Source organism: Amphiprion ocellaris, chromosome 9, assembly GCF_022539595.1.
Source record: "Amphiprion ocellaris isolate individual 3 ecotype Okinawa chromosome 9, ASM2253959v1, whole genome shotgun sequence".
Classification (NCBI taxonomy): Eukaryota; Metazoa; Chordata; class Actinopteri; family Pomacentridae; genus Amphiprion; species Amphiprion ocellaris.
Genome location: NC_072774.1, coordinates 16174194 through 16195769, shown reverse-complemented (window position 1 = coordinate 16195769; position 21576 = coordinate 16174194). Strand labels below are relative to the sequence as shown.

Genomic DNA, 21576 nt, shown 5'->3' with positions numbered 1-21576 from the left:
TGTATGAGCCTATGATCAAGTCCACCTTTAACGTCACAGTCTCCTGTAGATGATTGTAAAACGAATTTGATTACAAAGTAAAAACTACCGTAACCACACAAGAAAATATGACTGAAATTTTTCTGTGTAGTCATTTTTTAAAGGAGGGTTTCATTGCACAACCTCTGACTTATAAACCCAGACCTTTCCACAGTGACTGTCATGACAGTTTGAACAACACAAAGAGTGACAGTAAGCAAATGCATTTATCTAGTAAAAAGTTAATAAGGTAATTAAGTTTAATTTCATCTTGTATATTGTCATTCAAAAAAATAAGGTGAAGACTCTACAATATTATATTAGAAGGAAAGACCCAGTAAATCCAGTAGTTTCCTTTAAAAAAGTCTTTAGCAACCCAGGGTAGGAAAAATAATGCTTTTCTAAGGGAGGAAAACCTTGTGCAGAACCAGGCTGAGGGAGAGTGACCGTCTGTCTTGACCAGTTGAGGTAAGGGTGACGGGGAGAGACAACAATATAGCAGCAAGAAACATAATACTAAACAAATGCAAATACACAAACAAGCATATTGGTAGATATATAGGATACATCTACACTAATACACTTTCTTTAAAAAAAAAACCAAACACATTTCTACTGAATTTACACCTAGAAACCTATGTTCACTTGTTCATGTTCTGATTGATCTTAGATGTCTCTACAGCCATTCCTTGATTAATCATACTAATGTAAAGATAACAAACACATATACTTGGGCTATCAGTGGATGATTCAGTATAGAACAAATCCACAATATAGAACAAATTAGATTGCAGGCATTACTGACCTTATTTGCTTGCTGTTGTGCAGACCTTATGTTTCACCATATATATATATATATATATATATATATATATATATATATATATATATATATATATATATATATATATATATATATATATATATATATATATATATATATATATATATAAAATTAGTCAGTCTACAGTTACTACACTAAGGTCATTACCAACGTTCAGTGTTTACATATTCCTGGGCTGCCAGGTTATGTGGCCAGTAGACCTTGAGCTGTAGACCAGTATAACAATATGTCTTCTTGTTATTAGCCTCTCTTTTTTTTTTTTTTTTTACTTTTATGTATCCGTTTGTTATTCAACCAGGGTGCTGGTTTCACATTGAAATCTTCTTTTTGTGATAGAGTCCCAGCTAAAGTGGCAGCACATTTGTTAGAAAAATGAACACCAACACTACAAACTAAACAAGAATGACCATATGACAAAGGGAGCAAAAGCAAAGAATGATTTAGGAAGGGAATGATTGATACATAAAATGAAAAGGAAGGAAAAGTATAAAAGAAATGCAAAACTTATTGAAATGCAGCATTTCTATTTGGCCATTTTACCATTGAAATATCCATGGCTTCATTTTTAAAGCCATTTAACATGACTAGTGTCTGTAATTTCCAAGAAGATGAAGCAGCCTGTCTGAAGGCTCATTTGAAGACAATTCTGAGAATAAGCACTCAAATTGAAAACATTCTTTAAGAATGAAATATCACTGTAGTTAAACCTTTCTAGTATGAAACGGCTTCAGTGAGCCACTTAGGCCAAATGCAGGACAAGTACATCTGTCTGGTGCTTCAAACACAAAAGGCGATCTCTGTCACTTCAGTTGTTATTAGCTACTTGCACTGAGATTGTATCTGAACTTTGACCGCTATCTTCCTGAAGCTTGAGACATTTTGTTGGTGTTAAGATTTCTTACAAGCAGTTAAATTCGGCACACTGCTTGTTGGATTGTCCATGTTTCGAGACCTGTTGGAGGGATTTTAAGACAACATGAAATTTCATTTACTATCTAGATACCTTGTTTACTGAATGGCTCTGCACACCGGGAAACGGGCAAACGGGAGCTTAAGAGTGTGGCTGTCGGGGAAAAAAGGGATAGCGTTGACAAGGCAACGGGAGCTCATTATCTCGTCGTCTATGCTGGTCCACGGTGCGCCATTGATGGGTGCCAGAGGAGAGTTTGGAGCAGACAGATGGGGTTGCACCCTATGTTTCCACACAAAAGACGATTGAGCAGGAATAACACGTCCACGGAAATGACATGTCAGTGCTGTAATCCTGGATTACCTGTCTGCCTCGCTCTCCTTCACCGCACGTCTACATGTCGCACGTTCCACATCACACAAGATAACAAACAGCGGCTCAGCCTCAACTGCTGTGAGACTGTGTTTGATCTGTATTGTCAAGACACAAAATGTGTGCAGTGGGAGCTCAGCTATCTCACCCTCCCTCCACACATCATGTGCTGACCAGTTTTTGACAGGATGTGTAGTGCTGGATCAGGTGAGACTGAGGTGGTGTAGGTGGAGGGGAAGGATGTGTTACATTGTGATCTATTTGAGATCATAGCTTGTGTGTGTGTGTGTTTGGTCTGGGGTAGTGATTATATCTATCTGTCATGCTCAAGGATGCAAACCATTTGTAGCAGTTACCATCTTCTAGGGATGTGAAAAAAAAAGATCATGTATAAGCAGAGCCACAATAACAGAAGATGCCACATCTGTTTTACTAAAGTGCATTTCAGTGTTGTAACATATCAATCACTGTCCTTATGCACACCTCTACAAGAGTGTTGAGGCTGGTAAATGTCTCTAAAAGCAAAGGATAACTGAAAATCTCCCAGTGAGAAAAGCTTGCTACTGCATTATTTTATTACAAAAACAATCTTTGTGCATAATGCACCCACTCATTGCTATTTGCCAACCCAGAGACCTTTGGAATAAAAAGAATTATTTTTAGTTTTATAACCCTCTAAACCTCAAGCTGGTTCTGCGCACAACCTAGTAGTAGGCTAGTTGTAGGGAGAACTCAAAAATGTCTTTTGTGCACCGTGACACAGTCATATTGCCATCAATTCAGAGTCAGGAATATGAAACCACACAGCCAAAAACTGTCCAAAATGTAGCAAATATTAGGTTAATGAAGCATATAAATTTCAGCCTTTAATAAAATGCTGCCATGAGTTCATAGTCATGTCAGTTTTTATATATTACAACTTGAGGTTAAATCCAGTTTGGTACCATTTATTCATATGGTCATGTTGAAAGTGTAGTTCAGTGTAGCTATTTGTAGATCACACAGATTAGAAAACATCATTTTCTAGTAAGGTGTCGAGGAAAAACCTCTGACTGAGACAGTTTTCAGGCTCTTTGTGTTCACAGCCAGTGAGATCTACATCAGCAGATTTGTTAGTAAGGACAGTCCTCAGAGATTGTTTTGGACTGATGCCACCGGTCAGATTAGAGCCACAGGAGTCTGTAGAAAACCCTCCAATGAACAATTCTGCCTCGCATCTTTGTTCTGTCCCCATCATTAGTGTTTTATTTCTAGAGTGTAACAACTCCTATTCTGAGTTTGCGAGCTGCTTACATTTCTGTCTCTCAGCAGCGAACCTTTCTTTGCAGGATGTGTTTTGCTGTTGGTATTTACCAAGGGATATGTCTTGTGTTTGCAAGAACTGAGTGGGAGAAAGAGCTAGTGTTTTTTCCTGTTCATGATTTGCATGATTTTGGTTGGAAGCGCTGTGGCAGCCTGCAGAATTTTAGGTGCATTTAGTCGGCACAAATAATCGCACAGCTCTCGGAGCAGGCAGACTTGACATTCTAGATTCCTTCAAGGAGGCTTGTTCATCACTTGCGTGTATCATATGTAGGCATACAAAGTCTTGCAGAAGTTGATGAGTAGCATTCTTTAGGCTGAGTTGAGCAATGGTACGCTGTGATTACAAACCCATTAATTAAATCCGAAAACTGTAATTTCAAAGACCAAGGAGCAAATATAAGTATATATGTAAATATAAGATGACAATTTGCTGTAATGTGTCGAAGCCTTTCTGAATGGCCCAGTATGGCTCAGTTGCATATTTTTTTTATATTCCACTTATATAAAGCTGTTGTGCAAAGTAGTAATCCTGTAGAAGTGACACATTAAAGTACTTTAGAATTTAACAAATCACTAGAGCTTACGGTACACTAACAACATCACAGGCCGTACTACAATTTGGTACGAGTCTGAAGTATGGGGGCTTCAGAAACAGTGACACACACAAATTGTGTTTATATTTTTATTTTTCACATATTGTCTGAAAGCTGCTTATTTGAATTTCCCCTTAATGATCTCTGTGAGATCTGTAGAATCTGTAAACACATCATCAAGATTTAGGCTTTGACGCAGAGCGCAACCATTTGCTCTTTCAATTCCATATTCAAACGCCACTTCATGTTGTTGCGTTGACGTCCACACTATTGCATTTTCATTTTGATGCACATTACTTCTGCTGTGTTTACACCTGGCATCCATGCTCCTCCAGTGTTTCAGGATCCATGTAACAGCAACTTTGGGAAACACATTTTTCCCAATTTTTAGTTAGTAAGCTTCAGTATTGCAGTTTACTCTGGATGGGCAAATACAGAGACTTTTGGAAATAATGATGCAGATAGCCATGTTTGTTTTCTTTGCATTAACTGTTACTACATGTTGTTCCATTGTTCATCATACAACTACAAGCATTTTCAGGAAGAAAACAAAGGCAGTCTTAACTAGTAATTGCGGTGCCTGGATGGAGTTAATATTGGTGTGGATGCAGCTTCAGACAATGGAATGGGAATTTAAAAAACCTGGTCATTGGAAAGAAATGTTTTTCAGGTTTTCATCCGTAGAGCATGAAGATAATGCCAATTAAAAGGTTTATGCGTCACAGAAGAAATTGAGGTTGAGGCTTTCAAGAGCACCTTAATGTTGAAATTATGAAACACACTTTATTTTTGACGTAGAATTATTGAACACGCTTAGAAGATGAACGTTTCCTCTCTGTCAGCATATAGGGACTATACTGATGCCTCATCTCACTTTATTGCTATTTCTTTGTCAGTTCACATGGCATTTGCTTTTGACATTTTTCAATTTAGCTGTCAAATTTAATGGAAGGATGGAAAGAAGAAAAAAACAAATATCATACATCAACAAAACAGAGCACACACACACACACAAACAGCACATTTTGTTATGTACACTATTTGGCTAATAACATCCAAGAGATTCACTAAGGCAAATCAGATATGAATAGGCATTCATATATCCAAATTGATGCGTCAGTCGCAGTGGGAGGGAGACAATTGAAGTAATTGTGAAGAGGGACGGTGACAAGATGTAAAAACAATGCCAGTCTCTGTTTGTGTCACACACACACACACAGAGATGCATTCATATACATTCTGTATATAAAGCACAGAGAAATGTATTTGTGCCTGCAGAGGAAGGTATTTGTATCTTGTGTTTGCATAAATATATGAGCTGAGATGTTTATAGCGGGGCAACTGTGGGGGGAAAAAGGCGCCTTTCAGTATAATATGCTCTTTAATAAAGACACAGGTTGGCAGATTGGGAGTGTCACTGCATGTGGCATACAGCCTCTTCAGGTGATTTATGAGCACGCTGTTAGGCTATTACATTATGGGCCCCACTCCTATTCAGTAAGGGTGATAAGAGCAGCCCACCTCTGCTGAAACACTGCAAGTACAAGCGTTTTGTTTTAGTGGAATATCACTACTTTTTGATAAAGGAATTAAGTATGAGGAGAATCTAATCATGTTGTCTGTGCTGCAGCTGTAGCTCATCTATTAGGTTAGCGTTTGTGCTTTTGTCCTTCAGAGTTTGCCGAGCAGGGGAAGATGGCTTGGAATTGTTTGCATCTTCATTGAATTTCAAATTGTAAACCTCTCTTTATTGTATAAACAATATTATGCATCAGTTATACTTGCATCAAACGGCAGACAAAAACGATTCTTAACCTCCTTGAGAACTGGTTTTGTTTATTCTTAAACAATTCTTAGCAGGGAATTTCTGCTACGCTTAAAAACCACACTGCATTGAAGAAAGGTGCAAGTCTGCAGTTTGCTTCCACTCTGTGTGGCTTTGGGCCTGGCCTTGTGTTTGCAGAGGGAGAGAGGTGAGAGGCCGACACGGCGAGGCCAGAGTTCACACTACAGTGCACCACAGCCGAAAGGCCAGTTGTCAGCCGCCGGCGGAGAGAAAAACAACGGGGCATCAGCCAGAGTGGTTTGGAAAAAGGACGAGTCAGGGTCGCTTTCAATTAGCACAGCATGTTGTCACTACAGCATGTTGTCACTGCAGTGAGCCACGGGACTGAGAGAAGGAGGTGGGAGGTAGCCTTGGGCTTGGGGAAGGAGAAAAGGAGAGCAGGTACAGACCAAAACTGACAACTGAAGACAGATGGACAAACTCAGTCGACAGTCATCGTGGGTGTAGTTTTAGCATGGTTGAGTCAGATCTTCTATTGTGGTTTCATTAAAATTGTATCCTGAACTGATTTGGTCTGTGAATTAATGCTATCTTTATTTGTGTTTGCCACAGGTCCCCAAACCACAGGCAAAAACATTGTCTGCTTACAAGCTGCGTGGTTGCAGTTGGTATGCATTCTCTGAGTGATCTTTGCAGTATCAACCTCATCACATGTTTAATTTGGTAAATAGTGCATTCTTTCAAAAGTATGAAGAGCTGAGTTATTTTTTGCAAAATTCAGGATGATGTTCTTTATCTTCTGCTGAACTTTTCTGTGTTTCACTTTTGTCCTAAAGGCATCCAAAGGTCAATGATAACTCATGATAGTTTCTGAATGGTGGATGAATATGTTGGCTGTTCTGGGACTGTCTCAGAACTGCCTCCCAGAAGGATGGAGGAATGGAATAATTAATAGGTGTAATATTCTCCATCCTTAGAGCCCTTCAAGAACTCATTTGTGACAAGAAAGCGCAAAGACCCATCTCACTGTCAAACATGCTGATAAAGACCAGGCTCCTTATGATTCAGGACAGGAGATAAAAGGATCAAAAAAGCAGACCCTGTGTTGGTGAAGTGCATCACTGGCGGTCCAGCTCTCTAACGACGTCATCATGTCAAAGTTGAGAGGTGGATATTGACATCTTTTTTTTCAGGGACAATATTGATTCTAATTATTAGTAAAAGTAGGGTGACAAAGAACTGATATTTGGATCTGGTATACATTTAGGCTAGAACTCATGGTGCATAACCAATCAGATGTTGATGTGCTGCTGGCAGGACATTGCTCAAGACCACAACATATTGAATACAGACAGAGAACTGCATCAGAGCCAAAGTAGCATATTTACATTTTTTATCCAACCTATGTTTACACACACACATACAAAAAACTTACCTGGAAAAGTGCTGAATACGAGATCCGATAATTGGCCAAATCAATATTGGATTGACCCCTACAATGTTGTACAGTATGCTTTCCTTGATTTTGCTGTTGGACCAATTTTAGGACATCAACAAGCTCTGGAGATTTATTTTTTTTCCCGTAAAAGTCAGAAATGGTAAAGTTATTGCACTAAACATTGTTGACAGGGACCAGCAGAACAGGATACGACTCTCTGTGGTGTCCTGGTGCAGAGGCAGGCTGTGACAAATAATGCAGCTCCCTATTTGGAAGGAATTATCCCCTCAGAAGTGTGAGGCTATTTATGTTGAGTGTGGGTGTGTGTAATGAGCGTGGCCATACCAATGTGCCAATTATTCTCGTACTCAGATCCTCATACATGCCTGCCTGCCTTGCCACTTGTTGGGAATTAAGATGCAATTTTGACAGAAATACCTGCAGAACTGATGTTGGTGGTGTGCTTGAATTATGTAGATGTTTAAGACTAATGCCTGCTTTAATGAAGCATTGTTTTCCACTCATTTCAATATTAAGATGGGAATGCGTTTGACAAACTTTTTGACCATGAGACACTTGATGCTGTTAATTGAAACCAAGGATAGTTGAAATTAATTAGAACAACTTCCCACAGTCTGCCAGTTAAGTCCTGATCAGTTTAGCAATAAATATGTCCTCAAACAAATATGCATCACATTCATCATGTTGGAGGTTATACAATGACACTAAGTGGCAAGTAACTGATTTTTAATTATGTGTCAGTCCAAAATATGGCCAAGCCAATTTCAGTCCAAACTGAATTATAACAATAATTAGGACTTTAAATGACATTTAAAGTTGACAGAAGACACATTTTATGGAAGAAAAGACGTTAATAAAAATATTTGCAGATTAATTTACCTTTTAGATGTCCCACACTGCTCAGATTAAAATGTGTATTCTGCAGCTTTGATGTGAGTTTTATTAGTTTTATCTCTAAAGGACAGCAGGAAGATTAAGTGAAGCTCAATCTCCACACACCTCTGCACCCTTTAGCAAATGGCTGCAACACGATCATTACACACATTACACGAAAACTGGAGAGTAGTGGGCCTTGTCATGTCATGTTTTCCAGATAGCGATAGCTAACAAGACACAAATGTGTGAATCGGAGGACGGAAATTCTCTCAATTGAAAACAGCAAATAACACCAGTGTCTTCGTCAGTTAGCAGTGTGGTCACTGCAGCTGAGTTGTTTTATTTTGGAGTAGGATGGTGCTTTGTAGAGAGAGGCCTGCAGAGAATTGAACAATTTATTAGACATTTTTATAAAGTAATAGGAAACTGGTTGGACTTTGATTGAATTCTTGTTTATTACGCAGACTCGGGCTATTCTTTCTTGAATTGTGCATGCATCTCAGAGGAGAGGCTTGCATTCCTAATCTGAAAAGTCCTTCTTTTTTTTTTAAACAGCCTCTATGGACATTTTTCAGCCGGCCAGGCTCCTATGCTCTCGCTCTTGTCAGGGCCCCAGTCTATTACATTCTCCTCCTTTTCTAAAAGATGGCAATTAATCTAATTAGTAATCAATCAGCCGTTGGGCCTCCCGCCTCCTCTGTGCTAATGGAGGATATGGGAGGCCTGGACCTTGCATTATTAATACCTCCATTCCTGGAGCCCAGGGCCCCCCTGACGCCCACAGCCAGGGGCCATTGATCACTACCACAACCCAGTGAGCACTGCGAAGACTGCAGGGAAATATCCAGAGTAGTGGGAGTGAAGATGGGAATGTGATGTGTCAGTGTGTGGTGCGATGAATCCGTTTAGTGGGATTTAGGGTAATTTTGTAAAAGGAAAGGTTTTGCCAACTTTGCTAAGGGGAGACAGAAAAGATGCAAAAATCCTTAGTGAGACGTTTGCTTGGTGGTGCATAGAGTCTGCAGGGAAGCTTGTGATGCACGTTTGAAGGAGAAAAGGGATTGTGTGAGTCGTGTTAATGGGAATGTTGTGCTCCGAAAAGCTCATTTGGTAAATGGGGCTCACCTCAAAACTATTATGGCAGGAAAAGGGGGCCTCTCTGCGGGACTATTTCTGGAAAATGAGATTAGAAATTATAGGACGCCACTAACGCTGGGGAACAATGATCGCAGTGTGGCAATAAAACAATCACGGCAACATTATCCTTCATCTCCCATGCGTTATATGAGCGCCCAATCTAATAGCCCCAGCAGCTGAAGTTACAGAACCTGATAACAACCCCACCAGCTGATCTCATTTGCTATGATCAGTATTGGAACCTACTCTGTTCAGACTAGGGAGGAAAATATACCTGAGCAGAACAACAAAACTTCTCTGCTCGTGGGTAGCTGTTACGTTCTACATCCAACACATCCTCATCCTGTGTCCTCTTTAACTGAATCTGCTGACCCTAATTTATCTAAACCTTGTCCCAGAAGCTGTTTATCGTGTTCAGTGTAGATGTTGTTTTTGAGGACAAGGAGTCAAGACTTTGGCAACTTGAACTGGACTATATTTCAGCATCAGTTTTCTAATTGAGCTACTATCATATCATGTCTACATTTGTTTTATATGTGTGAAGACTTTTCAGTGACCCATTTTTCATAAAGTCACTTTGCCTATTTTTGGTGTTTAGATTTTGTACATTTGTAAAGATAGTAGAACTAAAACCGCCAGACAGAAAATGAATGTACAACTACTTTATCGCTGATTAATCATCTGTCATTTTTCAAGGACAAATGCAGAAAAGTATGTTGTTCCAGCTCCTCTTTCCCTCTCTTGAAGAATTACTGTGCACTGAATCTCTTTGAGTTTTCAACTTGTTTAGACAAAATAAGCAATTTGAGGATGTCTCTTTTGGCTTTAATTTTGTCATTTTGTGGACCAAAAGCTGTACATTAATCAAGAAAATAATGAAAAAAAATCCTCATTTGCTTCCTTGCATGCACAAACAGGTGACAATTTCAAGGAAAAACCCAAATAAATTGTTGCATGTTGAAATGCAGCAAATTCATGTACTTGTACATGTGCATATATGTCACATGGGGTCATTAAATGGGATGAATGATCTCAGCCCAGTTCCTAGGTGCTCTTTGATCTGTGACAAAGAGAATTGAAACTATTTTGAGGGCCCAACGTCTTATTAAAACACCTAATTTGTCACCCATCTGTCTACCTGTATCGAAGAAACCATTCTTATTAGCCCAGTGATGATTTTTGACAAGAAAAACAGCTGTGACATGTCCACAATGTGATTGAAATGTGGGACGGTGGAGAGTGGTCAGAGGTTGCGTTTAAACAAGCATAGTACGCTATAACTGCGTTTTTAGTGCTGACATCATTCTTTACTCCACCAGGCCACTTCCCATGACGACAGCCTGGTGTCGTTTGGCACACTGACTGTAACATTTCCACTAGTCAGCCATGCATTCAGAGTTTAACACCGCCCCCCCCATCTTTACACCACACAGGTTAAGTCACCACAAGCCGGCATGCCAAAGCTGTCACACCACTCTATTTAATGTGCAGAAGGCTGGGGTTGTTAAGTATTTACAAGCCTTTAGTGGCTTTATGAAGCTACGATGGGAGTGAGCAGTGGTGTTGAGCTCACAGCAGCTGTAGTCAGCTGCCTCATTCTGGAGGGATTGGGAAAGCAATGCTGCTCATCTGCTGCACTGTGATAGGGTCAGTGAATATGCTTTATCCATGGCTAAGGATGTGAGGAATTACTCTGCCGTCACAACCTCCTTTCCTCCCCTCTTCATTTGATTGCCACATGAGTGTGGGTGTATATATGTCAGTTTTAAACGGTATGTTTCATAGGGGGTAAGCTTGGTTACAGGAAATCCATAGACCAGTTGCCATTAGTCATTGCTAGTCATCAAAGACAGCATTTGTGTGTGTTTGGGGAGTGCTGAATTTGCAATAATGGATTTACAGGAAGTTCCTCTGTGATGAATTCTCATCAGTGTGACTGTACTTTCTCTACGGGGAGGCTGGGTTGAGGAGGACAGTGCCATTCGTGAGGAGAGCTAACACCAGAGCAACACTGGTTTCAATCCCAGCTGTGCTGCATGAATGAGTCTCTTGAGACAAGATTCAGGCGAATGAAGAAAGTTTCAAAGTTCTGAAAGTTCTGAATCAAATATCAGAACTGTAAAGTTCCTTGGTCATCATCACATCCTAGCTAAATTGTGCCTGTAACCCAGCACAACCCAGCACATCTGGTCCTACTTACAGCCTCTCTGCTTGTGTTAGTTGTGATGTTATGACAGCACAGTGACTGAGAAGATTACACTGTGAAGACACAGAGCTGTTCTCTGTGGGGGCTGCTGTGGGTCAGTGGCCTCGTTTAAGCAAAAAACACACAAACCCTTGAGATTCTTCAGCAGTATATTTGCAGTACAGCTGTTCCTACGGTGTCGTCCATTTTCATGTTTTTCTTCTGTTTGCTCTTACAGGAAGTTTTGCTGAAGACGGAACGTTCTTAGAGGGCGAACCTCAAAGGGGCTTTTAACCCCCAACAGCCCATCAACCACTCCGGCTACAAAACCTCTTCTCCTGCACACCCCTGCTGAGGTCATTTCCTGGGAGAAAGAGGAGGAGCACGGATTGGTGGATTGTCGGACGTGACAAAAACAGTCTGTAAGGTTTGATATGATTTCTACTTCCTCCATTCTGCACACATTAAATGCTACCAATTTCAGCTATTTTGAGCTTTGACCTGCCATTTTTGTTTATTTTTTTTGACCTGGTTGTGGATTGGGAAATGTAAAAACACTGACCTTCTCAAGCTGAGATCAATAGAATACCTCTAAATACTCTCACTATTCTCCTGCTATTTGTGCCTGAATCAAGCAATTGTTACAGCGACAGAAAGGCTCCATATGCTCCCCAGAAAAACATGTAAACAAACAGACTGTAGGAAGTACAACATTTGCTGGGTTAAAGAACATTAAAACTTGGTTGCATTCCTTTGCATTTCTCTATTAAATATTTGACTTAATCTATCGGTTCATCTAAGGTTTCACCAATATAACCTAAACAGAGCATTTACAGAAGAACAGCATAATAGACTAACAATGTAGACACTTGAGGGTACATTCATTTTAGATATGTGCCCATTGCTGAAATGCTCAACTGCAGACATTCCATACAGCTCTTTGGGTTGCTGATGAATGTAGGAAATAATGAAATATCTGTGTGCAATGATTTAATGTTCACACCCTGTGAGGCTCAGATTGGCCACAGTAATGACAGGAAACGTCTGCCAATTAACAGCCCTCCCCTGTTCTACCCATATCTGATTGTATGAGCCAGTGCAGGTCGAGAGCTTTCAAGCTCAGCCTCAGACACACAGGTAGACAAATAAACATGTAGGAATAGTTTATAACGCAAACACATTGTTTTACTGGGCTTGGCAGTGGCTTTGTTCTGTTGAGCTCTTATTTTTGGTGATTTGACACTATGAATGTTCATGTTGGACTCTGGATCTCTTTATTCATGCCCCCTTTCAAAGCCACTGTTGTGTGATCCCTCTTTTGGCTGGCTGTGCATACATGCAGCACGGGACCATTGTAGAGTATTGTGCGCCAGTCAAAGTGAATAGGAGCCCACCACTTTTGCGTTGCACTCTGCTGACAGCAGGGAAACAATACATGATAGCTTGGTTAGAAGGTTGAGTATATAGCAATGAGGTGTTAGTGTTGAACTGGATCGCTGGCATCGAGGTGGCATGAGGGGCCCTGATGTGGACAGCCATTTTCTGGCTGTCATTACTGATGACACAAAGACGTATCAAAGGGGGTGAAATGGGACAGAATGGCAGTCAGTGTGGGTGCACAGGCGTGAAACGTGATCAGACCGCCGAGCTGAATAGAGGTATTATCGTGCCAAAAATGTGAGGGAGAGACGGAGGCAGAAGCAGAGTGAGTGGCATTGCTTTCATATCTTGTCACCCACTCACTTGACAATGCAAACACTGTGTCCTTGTCGCTGTAAGTGAAGCATAGCTTGATGCATAGTTTGGATGTATGAACATTTGTTCATGGCCCACATGCTTTAGAGGGAAAAACAAACAAGATCTTTGTGTACCAAAGCAAAACGCTGTGCCTCTGGCAAATCCTTAATTTGCACAACTTTACAAGCAAATGTACTAAGTTAAACTCTTAAACCTGCATGACGTGATTGATAGCCACAGACGGGTTCTTATTTTGCAACTGTGGTGTATTCATTTCCAGTTTATTTTGATAACACATTAAAATTGTTCTACACCCCATTGCCCCTCTGCAGGACCATAGATCCACCTCCTGTCTTACCAAATTAAAGAAAAATTGTTCCAAATCAGTGCCACACTGAGAATACAGCTGTCTGTTTCTTACTCTATTTCATTCTTTCTTTTTGTGAGATTAAATTGTAGATTTTTGGGTTTGCGAAGGTTTTTGCCTTCAAAAACTGGGGAAAAATGGCAGAGAGAGGAGACGTGTCACAAAGGTCCTGGTCCAGATCTAAACCTGGGGTGTAGCACGGATGTGGTTTGTACTTGAGTCACCAGGATGCCCCTCGTGTATATTTCTTATCTTTGCCCTCTGATAAACTCCAGTTGACCTCTGTCACTGCTGGCCCCATGGGCTTGAGTATTTGTCAGTGCCCTTATTTTCTCCTTCTTTCCCTTTCTTCTATGCTGTTTCCTGAGCCGTGCGCTTGTTCAATGTTAAATGAGGGCATGGCCACACTTGGTTTTGCTGTGACAAATTGGCACAGAGGAGGCAGATGGTGATGGGGAGGAGACTGGTTGTCATGCCATTTGCTGTAGCGACATGAATTGATCTCCGTGCCGCAGAGCAAGCACACATGGTCCACTTGTGTAATCCTGACTTTGGTTACTACATGTGCGCTCACACACACACACACACACAAGTGCAAACTCTAATCCACATGCCACCCTACACCAGCCTTCCATCCCCATTAGTATCAATGATGTGTGCAGCAGAGGCGTTCGCTAACTGTCAGAGGCTCTCCGCTTGGATCCGCTCAGAGAGGCGAAGGGGCGCTGAGGGATTTTGACAGAGAGACAGAGCTCAGACTAATGGTAGGCTGGTGGGACTCTGGGAGCAGCAACACACAGCCTACTCTCGACACACGGCATTGCAGATGTGCTGTACATGCCAGCAGGATGTACATGTAAGCAGGCTGTTCTATTTACAGAGCAGCTGTCTTAACAATGTTTACTCACAAGGCTTTGGTGCAGCTTGACTAAAATCCTCATGGGTGTTTTTCATTGCAGCATGACTTCTGGTAAGATCATAGTTTGTCTGACAGGACTGGCATCGCTCATTAGGCTGTGTCCCAGGGATCTGAAAATGTTCCCCAATTGTGTTTTCATTTTATTTTATTTGTTTACAGCTGTGTTGGGCAAAGATTTTAAAATACACTCATGGTGCCTTAAATCGCATGGGGCTACATGCAGGAATAGTATTCCCTCTCACAGTAAGTTAAACTTTACTTGCTAATGTTGGCTCTCACCCTTTGGCTGAAAGCTTCTCTGGTCGGGTCGATGAATGTGAGCATGCTGACCATTGCCTTAGTGTTGCACAGATATAAACAAAAATGCAAAACAGTTTACACAAGTTAAACAACAATTGCATGATACATTGATCATTTTACCTAACTCGGTCTTGGACCTACTCTAAAAAAGTATTGTACCAAAATGTTTGCCTAAAAAATTAGCAAGACCTGGATTTTAAATCTTATGTCAACTCTAACGATGATACAAGTGCAAAATCATCATCATTCAATGTTGTTTTACTTGTTTGTTGAAGAAGGAGTGCAATTATAATGTCCATCACGTATGTGCAGGCCTTTTAATAAACCAAAATGGAAAATGACACTAACGCCCACACACTCCACTCCAAAGCCCCAAGTCAAATTTTTAGAACAGACTGTTTTTGGATCCAACTCAGATCTTTGTCAAGTCAAAATGTTTTCAAACTTTTTCGATTATTATTAATATTAGAACTAAAATTTTAACTTAGATTATTTGTTTTAGTTAGAAATGTTTAATAAAGTTGTGAAAATGACTTGACAGCAACATTCTGGTACTGAAAATTCAAATGCCAAGCATTGTGCTTACTGCCTTTTCACCATTTCCCCTAAAATTTTGACAAAATATAGCTCAGTGAAAACACTGCTTACATGCAACTCTGGTTAAAGTCATATTACATCTCAGTCTGACATTTTTTCTGAAGTAAAAACACTTGCCAGCTTTTGTTTATCATTCTAAGCAACTTTTTCTTTTGTAGCTAAATATGTTACATGCATAAGTGAATGTTAAAAAGGAGAGAGCAATCTGGATTTATCACTCCACACTGAGTAAACCATCAAAAACATGTAGGTTTTCAAATGAATGAGATTCATTAATGGATCAGATTTTCTTTTCATTAAAAAGCTGTGTTGAGTCTGTGGGCGGGAGAATGGGATAATTGCTGGCTTTAGTTCTCCTCACCTGAAACGTGACAGGATAACTTTCCCACGGTTGCTTAATATTCAGTGGACCTGCGAGCCCTAAGCAGAGGATATCGATCAGCAGATGTGATGTATTCCTTGCCTTCCTAACAGGCATCTGTTGAGCAAAGAGCAAAGTTCTCAAATGGTTGACTCCCTTTCAAGCAGTAAAAAGAATTATTCTTTTTACAGATAACTATTTGAGCTAGTATTCACCAGTGATTTGATGAGCTTTACTTCTACAGAGAAAATCACATCGACTTTCCTCTGAAACATACCTCTCAGACTAATGTTTGAACTTCAGAGCAACTTTTTGCTGACTTTCATGTTTATCAATGGCTAATTATCCCCACATGGGAGAGCCAAAGTGATGCAACTTCTTGGGGCTAGCTCAACTAGCCAGCTTTGCAAAAAAAGTGCAATCCTCACACAGCATGCAATGTTTTATGAGATGTCCACACGCTATTAGACACTCTTGAGATGCTGGACAGGAGCCAGTTTGTTATACGAACACACACAAATGGATTTGTGTGTCCATGCTCGAGCACGGCTGACAAGCTGTGAAAAACAGCCCTCCGTTTGTGATAACAGCTCTTTCACTGTCAGCACAAACAATCTGCAGGCCTTATTCCCCATAACCAGGGCTAGTGTTCACATTTGCCGTATTCATACTGAAACAAAAAGCTTCCAGAACATGGAGTGCAAAAACAAATCTGCAGCTGAGTTAAAATAAATCATCCTCCTGTAATGGGGGAGAAGTCCCTCTAAAAGAGCATAACTGCTTCTACAATGTCAGCAAACATGGCTGCGGCCATCCTGCACACCACTCAGCCTAAACATCTCTGTCAGGAGCAAGTATCAGGTGCTCTGGATTCGTTCTTTACTTTAACCTCAGGCCTCACATCTCTAAGTAATTTCATCCCTATGCTCTGGTTGAAAACATTTAGTAATTTTGAATAATGAGGCTGGGATTACTCGAGTTGAGGTGAAAGGCAGGAAGCCCTCCAAAGCTTGACTCCAGGCTGTTTATAATTACAATTCAAATGAGCCAAGGGTGAACAGCTTTTTTGTCTTAAACAACAAGTAAAGGTCATGAAATGGTGAGTTTTATTCTAGAGTTATTCTGGAGTTGGGTTTAATTTATGGTAATGTTCTGTGCTATTGAATAATGTTTACTTTGAGGGCGAAACCCAAATTAATTCAATTATAACAAAGTTCATATATTTGCCCATTAAAGTTCTGTCACTTTCACCCTTCAGATAACTCCTATGCACATTGAAATTGATCTATTTGGACAGTTGGCTGGGGTCCAAAAGATCTGCTTGAGATGGAATAGGATCTCTGTTTTGTACCTTCTGGCTGTTTGCACTTGTCACCCTGACACTGACTGACTACACATGCTTGCCAAAGTGAAATAGTGATTTTCAGTTTTTTTTAATGTATTTCTTTGTTTCTTTTAATTTCTTGAGCCAAAATTAGTGCACTATTTATTCTGTCATAAAAAGCTTTGAATTATAATATAAAAGCAGTGGCTTTAGGTTATTTGCAACATGAGCACTGTTTCAGTTCAAAAGACTCCTGAATATAGTTGCAGTTTAGTTACTAATCACTTGTTTTGTGAAGGGTTTGTCTGCAACAGGGATTTAACCAGAGAGCACATTTGAGTGCAGCAGAAGGGGACAATTTGTTGAATGATAAACTAAGACTGCAAGTCATCTAACAGCGCTTTTTGTTCAAACAGAGACAGAGAGTTGTATCATAGACAGTATCGGGATCTCAGCCAGCTCAAATAGATCAGAGAACCATGCAGCCATGAACTGAACTTCATCTTATTTTTTTTTTTTACTTTGCAAAGCAGCAATAGATGTAGCAGTGTCAGACCTGGCTGCAGCCAGAAGACTTGGAGGCGAGCGGCTCAGGCAAGCCTCAAAGCCTTGTGTTTTTTAATGACAGAATGTGCGCCGTCATTGAGAAGACTGATTAAAAGCCCTTTCTGTCACAGTCTGGGCGGCAGTAGCATATGGCCGAAGGGCTTAAGCGGAGAGAAAAGACATCTGCACAACCAAATCACTGGGACAGAAGCAAGGAAATAAAATCACAGAGATTAAAGCGAATCTGCCTTGTTCCTCTTCTGGAGAAATGCCTCATTTGTGAATATCGCCAGTTTTTAGTGCGATATAGTGGAGCACAGTTGTTTAAGCTGATTGTTTAACTAGCATTTAAATTGTGTTATTTTCTGAGCATAGTCTTTCGACCGATTAAAGAATAACATTAATTCAGAATGTACTTTGGAGATGCCAGCTGTGGTTTATTGTGCTCATTGTCCAGCTGTGAATAGTGTATATAGACGGGTAACAAATTAAAGGACAAACCCGAACCCTTGACCGTGAGGGGATCTAGTGACTCTGTTGGGCTGTAGAGGCATTTTTTCTGGCATGGTTTCGGTTCACGTGTCCTCTTAGTCCTCTGTTCTGATTGATCACCTTTATCCTATGCTGAAATGTTTCTATCCTAATAAGAGTAATATCCTTCAGGATGACAATCTTCCATCCACAGGGGTCACTGAATGGTTTGATGAGCAAAACAATGATGTGAATCATATACTATGGCCTTCACAGCCACAAGATTTCAACCCAGTTGAACACTTATGGAGAATTTTTTTCCCAATGTGTTAGGCAGTTCTCTCTGCAACCATCATCAACACACCAAACAAGGGAATCTTTTTTTGAAAGAACAGTGCTCCATCCTTCCAGTGGAGTTCCAGAGACTTGGAGATTTTAATTTATCATCCATCTATATATTTACAGGATTCTTTTTTTCTTGAAGCATATCAGCTTCATTTGTTTCTGCTTAAAGTAAATATGGATTTCTTCTGCAATTCCTTTAAAAACACGTTTGTTTGCATTTTGGATGGCAGCCAGGCCACAGGCGGCAAAGTTGAAGAATTCAGGGTACCAAAAAACGTCCACAAAGTTGAACAGTGTACATTGAAGAGACTCAGTGTTTATAGGTCTTGGGTGTGTACTGTGATACTGTGTCAAAGAGTCTCATAAGCAAACATTAAGACGATAAATTGCACATATTTTTCCTCACGCATGGCTCAGAGTTCAGGGAGAGTGCATTTTATTGCTCTCTGGCTTTTGTATCTATTAGATATATTTCAGGGAACTGTTGCACATTTCTAATTCAACACAGAAGAGGTTTTTAATTCCAAATGAAACCTAGGTCTTGGTTGTTTGATCATATTTAATACCCATATTTTCTTTTGCACTAGCTATGGGTATTATATGCAGAGCAAGACATTAAGAGATGAGACTGCATCTCTGAATATACAAATGTTGTCTCCAAATGCATCTTGAAAAGAATTTAAAACTCTGCTGCAGATAAATATGCCTCAAATCAAAAACAAATAAACCTATCAAACAAAGGCATCATAGAAAATATAGTGTAAATATGTACTTGTTAGCACTAAACCTTCACAAATAATGCAGATTTATTCCTTTGGTTCTGAGATGCAACCGCCCTTTGGATATAGTCCTTTTTTTTTCATGTTTAAATCAGCATGTGCACATTTTCAGAAACTTTTAGTTGTTGGAGTCTATGAGTATTCCAGAGTTCCCCCTAGAACTCAAAACAATCTTTCTACCTGTCTTGTTGTTGATCTCTGCATATTCTTGCCTAACGTTTGGATCCTCTTCCTAGTTTGAATTTTTGTGTACTCTCATCTCGCTAGATTTTGCAGCTCTCTGAACAGTCTCGTCTCTGTTCTTTTTTACTACAAGTGATGGTTTCAATTATCGAAACAGATGTATATTTTTTATGAGATTGTATGAGCTGTAAAATTTTGTGACTCTCATACTGGTTCATCAGTATCCAGCACAAAGTCTTAGAACAGCATGGCACCCGCTCTACGGGGGCTTGTACATAATGAAAAATATGCAGCAATTGAGCATCAAGGTCATTGCGGCGGAGGATTTCCCAAGAGGGCTGAAAAGTCATCTACAGAGTGAGCAAATAAGACCAGGTGGCTGATGAACTCTAGGAATAGTTTGACAAACCCTATCACCAGTGACAAATTAAAGTGTCAGCGGTCGACCTATGTGGCATCGCATATCCTGTGTTGTTCCGTGATAAGCCGAGCCAGCAGCACACGGCCGTCTGCAGAACAGCCTGAGAGGGCTATGAGGACAGAGGTGCAGTAACAGGAGACTCCGACAGATGCTTGTCTCTGGGTATTGATTGGACCAGACGTCCAGACGACTGCTGCCACTGACGCAGGCAGGCAGGCAGGCAAGCTGGGCTGGCGACTACCTCTCCCTCATTCCCCTGTGCAGCTGAAAGGAGCTGTTTGGAAAATGTGACATGACATACTGTCATCCAGCAGCAGCGGATTAAGGAATATGTTTCCTGGGTACATACATCCTTTTTGCTATCGCACATTTAAAGATAGTGAGCAGCCATTGTGTCAGTCTGAGACATGGGCAGCTTACAAAAACATTGTCGCACAGCATGTGTTCTTGTTTTTTCCTGTAGAGGCTTTGTGTCACAAACCTCTTGGCAGCCACAGTTCACTGAAATACTGCACGTAACAGCTAACTGCGTAAAAACCTGGCAAAGAAGCTGACAGGATTTCTTGGTGTGGATATTAGTTCAGTTTGGTTTGCTAGAAAGTTTGATTTATGATTACCCAGACAGAGGAAAAGTGGCTTGTCAGTAGCTATTGTCTTAAAACCCAAAGCTGGATGAGTAACTTATCTAAAATAGAGCAATGGTTGGGAACCAAGAATTAGGATTTGGAGAATCCTGCTAAAAGCGCATTTCCAGTAAGGATTTTTTTTTCAGTGCCAATAACCAATATTTGGGATGTCTGATATATGTTTGCCGTGAAAATACAAAACTTTGTATTAAAATAAATTCCAACACAAAACTTTATTGAATTCCCTTTGTGTATTTATATTTTTCTTTAAGTTTGAAAGAGAACTTTTAAACTTTTATCCTTCAGTGTTGACAGACTATCACTTGTCAGATAGTGGTATGGGCAAGACATGGCTCTAAATCACAGTGTGGTGACTACAGAAAGAAAGAGACAGCTGCGTTAGAAGTAGCGCTTTTTTTAAAAATTCATTCATTTTATCGATACATCGGGTTTTTTTTTTTTTAAAACTATGTTAACTTTTACAAAAATTATAAATATTGGATTTAGTACACAGTCAACCCCTAATTCATGCCTTTTTCTGTCTAAATAACAGAATACGAACGTGATGTTGATGTGTTGTGCAGACAGTATAGAAAGAATGATTTCACACAAAGCAGACACTAACATGATCGAGCTTTTACTGCAGTAATTTTCTATGTAGTCATCTTTTTTGCAACAGAAACGTGATAGTTATGTGTTCAAATCTAGAAAAACAATTAAGTTATGTCATGTAGGGGAAAATAGGGAATGCTTTGAATCTCATTTTACCAAAGAATAACTAATTGCTGCCTAAATCTTCAAGTTTTTTTTTTCTTCTCTTAACTGTTTATTTCTTACTTAAAGAATTGTGGCATAATGGTCAAGTTTGTGTCCTGTGTGGGAACATTACTTTTTTAAAAGGTTTCATTTTCTCTCCCTGTTTGGTTAGGTTTAAACACCAAAACTACTTGGTTAGGTTTGAAGAAGCATCATGTGTTGGCTGAGACCCTTTCACAACATATTTGAAGCTCCTCCTACTTTTCTAAATTTCCAGGATGACCGCTCCCTGCCTCATCTGGTATATGGTTTGTAGGCTGAAAGGGAGCAACAGAAGGAAAGCAATACAGTAAATTGCA

At 40.1% G+C, this 21576-nt stretch overlaps 1 protein-coding gene across 7 annotated transcripts in view; it reads left to right on the top strand.

The window, feature by feature from the left end:
* sema6e (sema domain, transmembrane domain (TM), and cytoplasmic domain, (semaphorin) 6E) overlaps positions 1 to 21576 on the top strand; it is a 159859-nt gene that overhangs the window by 52724 nt on the left and 85559 nt on the right. For 5 of the 7 annotated variants that reach the window (XM_035951315.2, XM_035951320.2, XM_035951319.2 and 2 more), the window contains one exon: positions 11724 to 11907. The gene's annotated coding sequence lies outside the window, so the exon portion shown is untranslated. Of the gene's footprint in view, positions 1 to 6440; positions 6552 to 11723; positions 11913 to 21576 lie in introns of all 7 variants that reach the window. The other 2 variants (XM_035951317.2, XM_023276924.3) reach the window with 2 other exon arrangements.